General features: G+C 45.9%; 1 protein-coding gene and 1 long non-coding RNA gene across 2 annotated transcripts in view; one reads left to right on the top strand and one right to left on the bottom strand.

Moving 5' to 3' along the window:
- Positions 1 to 12571, top strand: part of LRRC75A (leucine rich repeat containing 75A) — a 181918-nt gene that overhangs the window by 138736 nt on the left and 30611 nt on the right. The gene's annotated exons all lie outside the window — the stretch shown is intronic.
- The window catches only part of LOC135976622 (uncharacterized), an 84121-nt gene continuing 78408 nt past the window's right edge, over positions 6859 to 12571 (bottom strand). The window contains exon 4 of the long non-coding RNA XR_010593916.1: positions 6859 to 8648. This is a non-coding gene — a long non-coding RNA (uncharacterized LOC135976622). The remainder of the gene's footprint in view (positions 8649 to 12571) is intronic.

Raw genomic sequence — 12571 nt, 5'->3', positions numbered from 1 at the left:
CAGCCCAAACTGCCCAGGTAATCCGGGAAGAAATTGAATAAAAGTCGTTTTTACTGAAACAGAAAAAAGGCTGATTTGATGAAAGAGCTCAACATGCAAAGACTAAACAGCTGTTTGTTGTTGGTGGGAACGACCTTTTTAATGTCCCCCTCCTAATTTCAGCAGGGCTAAAAAACCAACTCTCTTCTGGAGGCATGTTGCATGTAGAGCTGCATTACTCACATGTGCTCGCTGTGCATGCTTACCTTTACCTACAGGGCTTTTGTGAAGCATGAAAGAGGTGGTTTCATCATGGTGGGGAAATATGCATCTGCTTAATATTCCACCAGGCAGCGTGGAGAATGTGTTTTTCTTTTGAAATCAAAATGAGAGCGAACCTCTGCAAAAGAAAACCCTAAACTACCTCCCAGGGTTTAGGTGATGAGCAGGGCCGTCCCTAAGGGGTGCAGGGCCCAGGACAAATCAGCCTCCCCTGTAGTCTCCTCGCCATCCGTCTGGCGCCCCGTCTGCCCAACTGCCGCTCTCCTCCTTGCTGTCCGCCTGCCTGCCTCCTCACCCACCTGCCTGCCACTCGCCTCCTCGCCCACCACCCCACTAATCTCGACGTCCATCCAACGCGCCTCCACTGTCTGCCCGCCTGCCTCCTCACCCGCCTGCCGCTCGCCTCCCCATTCGCCTGCTCACCTGAATATCGGGACAAATGGCGTCCCGGTTACATCAGTCGGAACGTGGGACAAAGAGTTAAATATCGGGACAGTCCCGGTTTTATCGAAGCGCGGGGCCCGGGGCGGTCGCCCTGATGCGACCTACCCAAGGGACGGCTCTGGTGATGAGCAATAAGGAGAAGTCACTGCTGCTGCAACAGTCCGTCCTCAGCTGTCAATGCAGATCTGCTTCCAGTGGGAGGACACTGAAATAAGAATTGTGCCTCCCAAATGGATTTTCTTTTCTTCTTCATTAATATCCTATGTGTGTGTATGAGGGGGCGGGGGGAGCTAGACAGCTACAGGTATGTGTGGAGGAATAGGAATCTGTAATTAGGCCTTTCTTTAAAATTCTTTTCGGCCTTTCTGTCTAGCTGCCCCTGCTATCTCTGTGATTATAACATGCAGAGCTGTGTTTCCTTTGGGCAATGGCGGGCATGCTGCAGGCAGGAGGCAACTAATTTGCCAATGTGTGTACTGAATACAATCTCTGGTTCACTACCCCCCTGCAGAGGCTCTGCAGAACTTTTTCCTCTGTGTATCCCAGAGCACCATCAATCTGGTAGTTTTATTTTCTGCAGCCTTCCCCCCCTCCCCCAACCCCCCCTTCCTTCAATTGCTCTAAATGCACTAGAGGCTCCACATAAAAGTTTATTACACTAAACTTTTGAGAGAATCTGCCCTGAGGGGACTGGAGATTAGAATTTGATCTTTTGCATGCTGCTGCCTGGTTACAGTTAACCATTCAAGATCCAGCCCGTTGCAGCCAGACTAAAGCTGCCCCTGGAAATAAGAAGTGGCTGCCATAAGACTTGTATATTAATGTGTGCCTGATGACTGATCTTCCCCTGTCCTGACGTGGGTTGTTAGTAGCGAAGGCACGGAGGCCCCAGGCAATGCAAAGTCTAAAAGCCTATCTGTGTAGAAGAGGCGGCTTAGTGAGATAGCCGGTTTAGTGGGTTTAGAGCTGACACCAGTTGATCCTGCAGTGCCAGAGGGGTGATCTAATCTGACAAGAAGGCCTGGATTGATACAGAGGGGATGAGACTGCATGTAAGGCTCAGGAAGCGAAGGCGATGAAGAGGGGAAAGCGAGGGAAGGATGAGCAAGTCAAAAACAAGCGAGTCTCTCATTGGGTCGTTGTTCGTGATCTGCCCAGTGATTTCGCAGAGACAATAGTTTGTCTCCCCAAGGATAGCTTTTGTCCTTTGTCTTGTTCTCGGCATTTCCTCTTAGGTGCTGGGCTCTGACTGATTAAGCGCCTTTATTAGCTCTCTTAACGAACCTGCCAGACTCTCCCACACAGTGTCTCTGTGCAGAGATAATACAAGGGTTTGGTAACTCATTCTGAGCACGACAACTCTTCTGTCAGACGTGCTGTGTTTGCCGTCTCTCCCCCAACCCCCCCGCCCCTTTGTCCTGATCGATCTCTTTCAGACCTGACAGAGCAGGGACTATACAAATTACACTAGAGGGATTTAATTGGGACTGTGACGGGGTCCCCGTGGGGGCCAGCTGAGGTCACTCAATTAGGGTGAACTGCAAAGAATGGGGCAGACAACCCCCAAAGCTGGTGGATAATTTAATACTTAGATTTACCAAGCCAGCACTTAACAGCTTCTGTTAATACCTTACTGGTTATTCAGAAGTCCAAACTACACCATTCCCTTAAAGTAACCCAGCCTCAGGCCTCCATTCAGGGACCCAAGTCAAATGTGATGAAGATTTTTGAAAATCATATTTCATCATATAAAAGAAAAGGCTCTACCAATCCCAAAGGATCGGACACATTACCTCCCAGGTTAATGAGTATTTCAGATTTTACCTAAACTAAAATTTATTAAAAAGGGGGGGGGCGGGGAGGGAGAGAGCGTATAGATTAAAAGATCAATATACATACAGACATGAGTTCAATTCTTGAGGTTCAGATACAGAGCAGAGATGGTGAACTTTGTAGTTGCAAAGATTTTCTTTAGAATTTTGTTCATAGGCTATAGTCCAATGTCCAATATCATATCCAGGGTGTACCAGCTTAACTGGGATCTCATCTTGCAACTCAAACGTCCCCTGATGAAGCTTAAGCAGATCTGAGATAAACAGGATCAGGACCCAAGGGTCTTTTTATACTGTGTTCCAGCATCCACTTGACCATACAGTCCTGGGTAAATAGGCTTTTGATGTAACCTTCTTCTGTTTTCTAAACACCACCAGTAATTAGTTACACAAATTAACACAGGGCAATTTAGCCATTAGGAAGTCCATCACAAACTTCAAAGAGACATATAGACAATGACATTATTTCACCAAGATTCATCTAAATGGTAATATTCCCTTTCGATCTCTGACTTAGTAGCTATAGTGACAGACAGGAACTGTCTGTTTACATGGGTAGCACCTAAGATACTCACAATTAGTATCACTTTTAACAATATAGGTTTGCATTTCAAAGTTCTAGCCTATTTAGCCAGAGAATGGCCCTAATTACCATTCTGTCTAGGCAGCCATGAATTTTTTTTTTTTTTTAATTAATGGAGATATCCTATCTCCTAGAACTGGAAGGGACCTTGAAAGGTCATTGAGTCCAGCCACCTGCCTTCACTAGAAGGACCAAATACTGATTTTGCCCCAGATCCCTAAGTGGCTCCCTCAAGGATTGAACTGACAACCCTGGGTTTAACAGGCCAATGCTCAAACCACTGAGCTATCCCTCCCGCGTTAACATAGATGGCTGTCTCCTCCTTTGTGGCGGGTATAACTTCCTAAACACATTCCTATCCCACTTCTCACACCATGGACTAGATCTTCAGTAAATGGGACTTCAAGAGAGCTATGCCCATCTGAGGATATCTCTGTGTGTACGTGTGTGTATAGTGTATGTATAATATACAGTACACATCATACTACGGGCATAGTACGTCTTACACAAAGTCAACAGTTTCTTGGTATTTGTATTAGATTTTGTCTGATATGTAGCCGTCAGCCAAAACATATAAAAATGGAATCTTTTCCGTCTTTTGGCAGAAATGTTTGGAAACTATTTTGCAACACTAACTAGCACCACATGGAGGGAACCACCTTCCAGAAAAGCTGCGATCTGTTGTTCGGTATGGCTCATTTCCACATGTGATATACTGCACGCTGTGAAATGCCGCAGATTACCAACAGACACACGTGCCTGCTAGATATGGTGGTTGATGGCACATGCTGAAGATCTTTCGGAGGAACCGGAGGCCTGGTAGAGCAGCTGTCTGACATCATCAGCGATTTATTATTGTGGAACACTAAGAAAAATGTTAGACAAAACCTGTGAAATCCACAGAGATCCATTACTGCCTTTACAGACTGCCAGGTCAGTTGTTTGCAACTTTTCAGTTGCGGCCCCTATAAAATTTCAAATGGAGGTGCAGACCCTTTTGGAAACCTTAGACGTGGTTTGGGGACCCCCAGGGGTCCGTGGACCACAGGTTGAAAACCACTGCATTAGAGTATTGCACAGTAATGCCCCGAAGCACAGCAGCTAACAATAGTGAAACTGCAGTGTTGACGTATTCTATCAAAAGACTGCGCTGGTGTATTTCTTCTAATAAGGGTGGGCATCTGGTCTGGTAAATACAAACCTACCTGCCTCAATTCCAGCCTGTGGTCTCAGCACTAAAGGCTGGTTCCTAACCATTCAGCATAAGGGGTGAAATCTTAGCCCATTTAAGGTCATGGGAATTTTATCATTGACTTCAGGGGAGCCAGGATTTCAATGAAAGTCTTAGAGAGCCCAACTCTACCCTCGCTTACTTCCATAGGAGCTATACTTAGGTAAACGGCATTAATGGGATCTGTACCCATGCAACTGAAGGCAGAATGGAGTCCTTATTTTTTCCCTTCTAGAGATAACCTGTGTACTGGGCCGAATCCTGTTCTGGCCTACACCTGGGCAACCCTACTGAAACCAGTATGACTGCATGGGTGTCCCTGTGGGCAGAACTTGACCTGTTGGGTTTGCACCGTGGAGATTCCATTGTTACATAGACTGTGCGTCAGGCCCATGTGTCTGGAATTACCCCAAGCAGCATCTGCTCCCTCTTTGGTGCCAGAAGACTGACATTAAATAAAGGATTGGCAGCAACATTTAGATTTGTCTGGTGTGGGGATAATTTTGCAGCACAGGCTGTGCCATTTCCTTCTGCTGCACAGAAACCTGGCTGATGATGATGGCAGATGAGGAGCTCAGGTCTATGACAGCTGCAATTAACGCTTCCTTTGGCTGGGCAACTTTTAACGTTACTTTACTTTTCTAGAAAAGAGAGATCTGTTGTTAAGTCTAGCACCTGACAACCTGTCATAGGCTTGAGCAGAAGTATTCTGTGGCTATAAAAGAGGGCTGTTTTTTTTAATATCATGCAGAAAGTAGGTATTTCACAGCTCTCATGTGTCTTGAGGTAACGTGGACTGGTAATGTGGTAAGAGAACGTGGCTGTAATGCAGTGTGATCTGTCAGGGGAACGTGATTCTAGGCACCTTGCCAGAGAGGACAGTAGTTTCTCTTTGCACCTGTTCACCTAATGTTTTAACTGCTCTTAAGGGGCTAAAGATATGAAAAAAGAAGAACAGGAGTACTTGTGGCACCTTAGAGACTAACAAATTTATTAGAGCATAAGCTTTCGTGGACTACAGCCCACTTCTTCGGATGCATATAGATATGAAACAAATTATAGTGGATATCAGCAAATAGTTGTTGCCTTCCCTATGTTGGTGTGAATTTGCAAACTGGGGAGTAGGAACAACAATGGCAGTACATATCCCTAAAAGTGTACTTCTTGTCACCTTTATCCCCTTAAACCCGGTCTCATTACGTCTGTCAGGAGTAGCTCTGGTGTGGTCCTGTTGACGCCAGATGTCTTTGTGCCTTACTATAAGCAGGATGGATACAAACGTTATTTGACTGCTGGCTGTTCCGTCCCCAGCGACTCTCTGTACAATTCTTGTTTTGGAGTACAGACCATCTCGCGGACTTACAGTATTTGAGAGACTTTGGGAAGTGGGGTTATCCCATTGTTGGAACTGCTTCCTTGGCTGCCGCTATTCTGTATGGCTTCATAACCCAACCAGGGCTGGACTGTTACATCAAAGTCTTTGTTTGCGCCTTCTTGAGAAACCCATTTTCCAAAACTGCTGAACCATGCTAATTTTTTTTATTTTTTGTAACGTACTTTGACAGCAGACAGAATTTTTTGACTAGTCCACTTAGTTTTACATGTTGGTTTTCAGCTGTTACAACAGAGCTAGAAAAAAGCAACAAAGAGTCCTGTGGCACCTTAGACTAACAGACGTATTGGAGCATAAGCTTTCGTGGGTGAATACCCACTTTGTCAGACGCATGTGGTGGAAATTTCCAGAGGCAGGTATAAAATATGCAGGCCTAGAGGCAATTCTGTGCCTAGAGTTTCTTGCAAGTCTAGATAATGTTGTAGTATTATGGTCCCCTCTAACATGGCTCAGCAACTTGGAGTACTGGATGAACACATTGGGTAACAGTATACAAGGAGCATTCACAGAACATCCAAACTCTACGATTCCCTGTGACTCTGGGACTCAATCTGTAGTACTACAATCAACTAGTGTGTTTGCATATCACAATCCTCTGCACTGAGCTGGAGCTGTTCAAAGGTATGCCATAAGACCCATAATACATACACCTCTTTTAGATGAAGTGGTAAGGCCTGTTCTTTTGGAGCACGGTTGTCTGAGTCTTATAGATCTGAGAGGCAGTAGTGTTTAGCATAGGGACAATTGTGAAGTTCTCAGTAGCTACAGATTGGTTAGCTTTTTAATAACCCTGGAAGTACCCTATATTTTTGCAATTAAAGACGAACCACATATTGTAGCACAAATCAAAGGTATCCTTTTTCAAAGATGTCTTTTACTGTTTTTTAAACACATGCAGTTTGTATTGCAATGTCTGTTCTGCCCAGCGTTCCGTGACCATATAAAGGATTTAATGAAAACACTCTTGTTCCTTCTGTGAGAACAGGCCGTGATGTTACAGAAGGAAGGGACAGCGAGTCATCAATCATGAGTTAGAAACGCCATGTGCAGGAGAGAGAACTTCATCCAGCAGGAGAAAAATATATATCCACTGACAAAATAAAGTTCTAGGCCATTTGGAAGCAAATTTTAATAGTATACAGTGCCACAAAATGGCTTTTAGTTATCTAATGCTCTTCTTTATAGGTTAATGTGTTATAAATATCAGTGTATTAAATTGTCCGTATCTTACATTTCATCTATGGAACAGCAGGTTTGTGTCAAATGGAGAGGGAATGAATGACTAGGTCTGATTGTGTAACAGGGATGTGCCACTAGGTTCTGTAGTGGATCCAACCTTCCCCTAAGTTCAGGGATGTTCAGATCCATGGTTTTGGCTTGAGTCCATGCTTTGGATGTTAAAAAGAAGCAAAGAACTCATAAAGTAACATCCTCACTTCTGCTCTGTTTATGAATGTACAGCAGGGCCGCCCAGAGGATTCCGGGGGCCTGGGGTCTTCGGCTGCGGGTCCCGGGGCGGAAGGACCCCCCGCCGCGGGTCTTCGGGGCACTTCGGCGGCGGGTTCCGAAGCGGAGGGACCCCCCACCGCCGAATTGCCGCAGAAGACCCGGAGCAGAAGAAGCTCCGGGGGCCCGGGCCCCGTGAGAGTTTTCTGGGGATCCCGGAGCGAGTGAAGGACCCTGCTCCAGGGGCCCCGAAAAACTCTTGTGGGGGCCCCTGCGGGGCCCGGGGCAAATTGCCCCATTTGCCCGCCCCCCTCTGGGCAGCCCTGATGTACAGCAGAACTACCTTAGAAGGGATTCTGAATCAGTAGGTAGAATAGAAGTCTCCGATTTCAGAGCATTGCAATGTACTGACTGTTGTTCCACTCAGAGTGAAGTTATTCTGTAGAAAAACATGTCAAGAGAGTTTGTCTATATTTCTTTGTTCTGTTTTATAGGCTCTAATCTGCAGCAGTCAACTGTAATCTAGAACATTTGATTAAGGGAATTATTTTAACTCTCTGTTACATTGGAGATTTTTTTCACCCACAGTTCGAAAAGACCCAAGCAAGAAAATATCAAGGAACATGGATTAAATATATAACACTAAACCAACAGAGTCAAAATCTGCTCTCTGTTACACCAGAGCTTCCATGCTGAAATCAATGCCATGAGTAACGGAGAGCCAAATTTGTCCTATAGTATTCAAAATCTCCCGGCACTTTATTTTCATCTCTGTGATTGCTAGGAAATTATCCTGGATCGCTCTGAGACATTAGTCACAAACTCTGTCCCTCTCCTCCTTCCTTAATAGAAAATTAATCAACCAACAGGAAATAAGTGCTGAAGAGCTTCAAGTGGGTTAGAGCAGAATAATGTATTGAGAAGTTCAAGATGTTCGCTCTTGCTTAATCTTTCCATACCTTCAGCCTATGGCACAGGCCAAGTAAGCAGCTCTAAGGCGGGACCAGAATGGTACTCAGATTGCCAAGGGTACTCATCAGTGCTCCCACCCAGTGGACTTTCTGCTCACGTTGACCTTTCTCTGGAAGGGTTTGTCTGTTTCTGCCGAGTCATGTGTAGCCTCTGGTTTTCAGATATGCCTGAGGTGCTTAGGTGCAAAGGGTTCAGTGCCTTTGAGGACTGCAGGAGACTGAGCAGAGACAGGGACCTCCTGCTGGAAGAAGAATCAGTTGGATGGCTTGCTAAGGTGCCCAGTGAGTAGATGATGGGATGTGGGTTATCCAATCCCATGAGTACCTGGAGGGTCAATGCTCTGCCTCTGCCGTTCTCTGATGGAGCAGACCGCGCAGTACTTGCACCTCCTGTAAAGCTGGCCTGGGAAGAAAAGTGCTGTAGCAATCGTCCTGTTTGCTTGGATGCTGGTGGATTCACTCGAAGAGGCAGGGATACTGGAAAGACCTTCAGTGCAATGCAAACAGAAAGAAACGCAGGCAAATTAAATGCCATTTGTAGAGCTAAAGGTTTCAATTGTGTAAGTCCAGAGTGAGTGAGTGTTTATGGGGGCTGTCGTTTAAGAATTATTTCAGCTTGATGCTGGTTGTGGCAGATAAAGCAGTTGGCACTGTGCCTATTCGTCGCTGGCAGTCAGGGAAGATTTGAGCTCTCTTGTGCCTGCTAGAGTGTGAGCTGTCAGCTTCGCTTTCCCTGATTCACTAGGTACCCTGGGCTTTTCCCACCCTGCTCTGATTGACAGGGTCACCTCTTGCACTCTGAAGAGCAGCCAAACTGGGATGATAAATAGCCTGCAAAAAGCACCCATTTTGTTGTTCATTTCCACTGAAAAGTTATCTGGTCCATCGCATGGGAATATTTGGGGCCTGGGATGAAAACAAATTACTCCTGCAGGTGATTAAACGGTAATTTAATGTCTCTGAGGAAGCTCACACTGTGAATATTCCTCAGTTCTCTAACTTAACCCTGAAGACCGAGCACACTGCTTTGGCTTTCCCTTCAGAGGTCACATTGTTCTGCCCATGCAGACTCCGGAAGACTCATGAGACCCTCTCAAGAGGCTTATGCTTAATTTGGTAATATGATGTGACAGGATCCACCAGGAAAGCAAAAGCTACGAATGCAAGTCCCCCTAGTAGTTCCCAGGGAAGGCTTATTAGGGTCTTGTACTTGCCCAGTAGAGTTGAAGTGTCCATTAGATCGCTAGGTAGTGGCAAGCTTCATTCTTCTGGTTGAAATCAGATGATGTTTCATTAGTAGCTCTTACCCAACCTTCAGTGTGCCAGACTGACAGAGCAGCCACTGGTGAGGGGGAATCAGGAAAGAGAGATTCCCTAGTTGAGAAGTAACTGAACTTAGAGTCCAGGAAGAGACCGTTTGGAGAGGGGAGGTGGATTTCACTGGCTGCCCATTAGGATGTAATGTCTGTCTGTGTGAGTGAGATTGCCCTCCAGTGCCTGGGTCATACAGGATATGGGACCTATTACTAGGTGTAGCTCAGGCAGTTTTCTTTTCGCTCCCGGGGTGGTAGCCTGTGTTGTGGTGCTGAAGAAAAAGGGTTTGAGTTCCGGCTTCTCCAAACTAAGTCTGGGTGTTAGTATCATAAGTGTGTGTGTGGTTTGCAATCTCTGGATTCTTTGCACCAGCCTCTACAAATCACTGTATTAAATCCTATATCTGGAGAGAGAACATTGTAATTGACAGACGTGCAGGACCGGTGCACCTTGCGCCCCCTCCCAAGGCCTGCGGCAGCTCACCCCCCGCCCCCCCAGGCCAGCGGCACCTCCCCACCCCAGCTCACCTCTGCTCCGCCTCCTCCCCGAGCACGCCACCCCGGCTCTAATTCTCCTTCCCTCCCAGGCTTGCGGCGCCAAACAGCTGATTGGCGCTGCAAGCCTGGGAGGCGGGAGAAGTGGAGCAGCGACGGCGTGCTCGGGGTGGAACGCTGTAAAAAAAAAATTGGGGGCACCGCTTTTTGGCGCCCCCAAATCTTGGCGCCCCACGCAATCGCCTAGTTCGCCTTAATGGTAGCACCGGCCCTGCAGACGTGGCATCCAAGGTCAGGCTGGTGTATTAGAGATGCACAGCATGGCTTCCTACAGCAGTATAAGGTTGTGCAGTCCATGGTCAACAAAACCACTCCTTCTATTTCTCAAACAATAAATAAATCTTACAATGTCACTCACTGTCTGTTGTTAGCAACAAGTTTAATGTTAGAGCGAGGGAGCCCCAGAAAGATGAAAAAGATTGGGAATTATCGATTGCGTGTTACTCCTAGGATCTAATGACCACTTGTTTGACTGTGACTGAATATGGAACAATTGATGTTTGGAATGATCAGATTTATGATGGGCCAAAGTACAGAACAATCTCTGGTTAAACCAAGCTAAAGCTGACTAGCCTGTGGAGCCGAGACACCCTAGTCTGATATTTGATGGATGCGGAAGGGACTAAACAGAGAGAAGATATTATAGGCAGATACAACTGTGTTCCCTGTACATGGAACATAATCCAGACCATGCTGGTGCTTCGGAGAGAGTGGCAGAGGCCTCCTCATAACCATAGAACACAGATATTAATATTTAATTTCTGTAGTACCCAAGGGCCCCAATTGGAGTCGGTGTCCCTTTGTGCTAGGTGTTATACAAACAGTCCTGTTCTGAGGAATTCTCAGTCTAACATAATCCAGTGTCCTGCATAACTAATAACAGGACATGATGTTTCCGAGGAAGGCAATCTATTCCATTGTAGTGTACAGCGTATCTTTATTTGAAATGATTTTCGTGTCTGGCATATATGGAGTAGGACTCAGGTTTATAAGATGCTACATGTGTGTACAGACTCTTAAGGCTGTAGAAAAGATATGGTAGTGTATGTGAATTATGCAATTTTTGCAGTGGAAGTGTGTCTCCAAAATGCGTGTCAGAATGTGGCAGTTTGTGTGGCCTTGCAAATAAAGACTCCATTTTAGGATTCCTGTCTCTGCGTGAGTAGGGATTAGGACAAACAGAAGCCAGAGATCTGATCTACTCCAGCCTATTTATGTGCACAGACGCTGTCCCATCCACACCCACCCCCTCGCTCTCACTCTTTTTCTCCCACCTCTGCTCCCTTGGAGTTCCTTTGATCGTGAAAAACATTTGGGCCTACGAAGTGCTTTGTCAGGTTTCACTGTAGACTCTATGAAAGCTGGTGCTGTTCGTATGCATTCAAAGAGCCCTGCGCATAGGTGCTGAAGAGTAGGGTGTCGTCCCTGGGGAAGATTAAATAGTATCACTAAGTCATCCCTTAAACACCCTTACCCTATTTGTTACCTTCCACAAATAGGTTGGACGGCTCTTGATTTTGAAGGAACTACCTTTAGAAAAACAACGAGGAGTCCGGTGGCACTTTAAAGACTAACAGATTTATTTACTCACGAAAGCTTATGCCCAAATAAATCTGTTAGTCTTTAAGGTGCCACCGTGTGATGGTGTACCCCATAAGGCTTTATGGAACATGCTTATGAACGTATATATGATATAACTAGAATATTTTTATGCTACCTATGCCATGTAACATATCTATGTAAAGGTTATGATCTACTGAATACATTTCTTCTATTTGTATGCAGGTATCATTTTTGTACTTGAAGTTAGGAATATTGGCTGTCTACTTGCTCGATAGCCTTAGTAAAGTATTTGGCCAGCAGATTAAGTGCCCAATTAAGAACCATTTAAGCCAACAAAAAACTTGGAAACGCCAATCCACGTCGGAGATTTCCCAGGAATGTGGCTTGGCTGGTAAGAAACTCAGTCATGCATGGACATGTGACTTGCCCTTCAAAATTTCATCTTGGAGCTGGAAGTTGGGCATCTGAGTGTTAAAGACAGGAACACTTCTGTAAACTGCTTTCAAGCTTTGGGGCACGTGGATCAGACCCTGGGTCTGTTTTGGAGCAGATGGAAGTGTCTGGCTCAGCAAGACAGGGTGCTGACGTCCTAAGCTGGCAGGACAGGAAAGCAGGGGCAGAAGTAGTCTTGGCATATCAGGTGGCAGCTCCCAAGGGGGTTTCTGTGATCCAACCTGTCACAAACCGGACTCCTCGTTTTTGTGGATACAGACTAACACGGCTACCCCTCTGATACTTGGTACCTTTAGAAATGCAGTCATTGCTTTTCTCCCCCAATTGAATCTTCTATTGACAGGCTGTGATTTTTTGCTCTGTGGCTGAGCAAATGAGCTTACAGCTAGAGAGTATCCTGTCAGGAAAAACCCTCTGCCCCGGCATGCATGGGACTAGTTGACCTACAGTAACAGGGTTTCTCCTCTTGAACTCTCGTGTTTCTCTGAGCTTGTCGACTCCATTGAGACAGCACTCTGAGGGATAG

Source organism: Chrysemys picta, chromosome 19, assembly GCF_011386835.1.
Source record: "Chrysemys picta bellii isolate R12L10 chromosome 19, ASM1138683v2, whole genome shotgun sequence".
NCBI classification, from domain to species: Eukaryota; Metazoa; Chordata; order Testudines; family Emydidae; genus Chrysemys; species Chrysemys picta.
The sequence above is the reverse complement of the archived record's forward strand: the minus strand, read 5'-3'. Positions and strand labels throughout refer to the sequence as shown.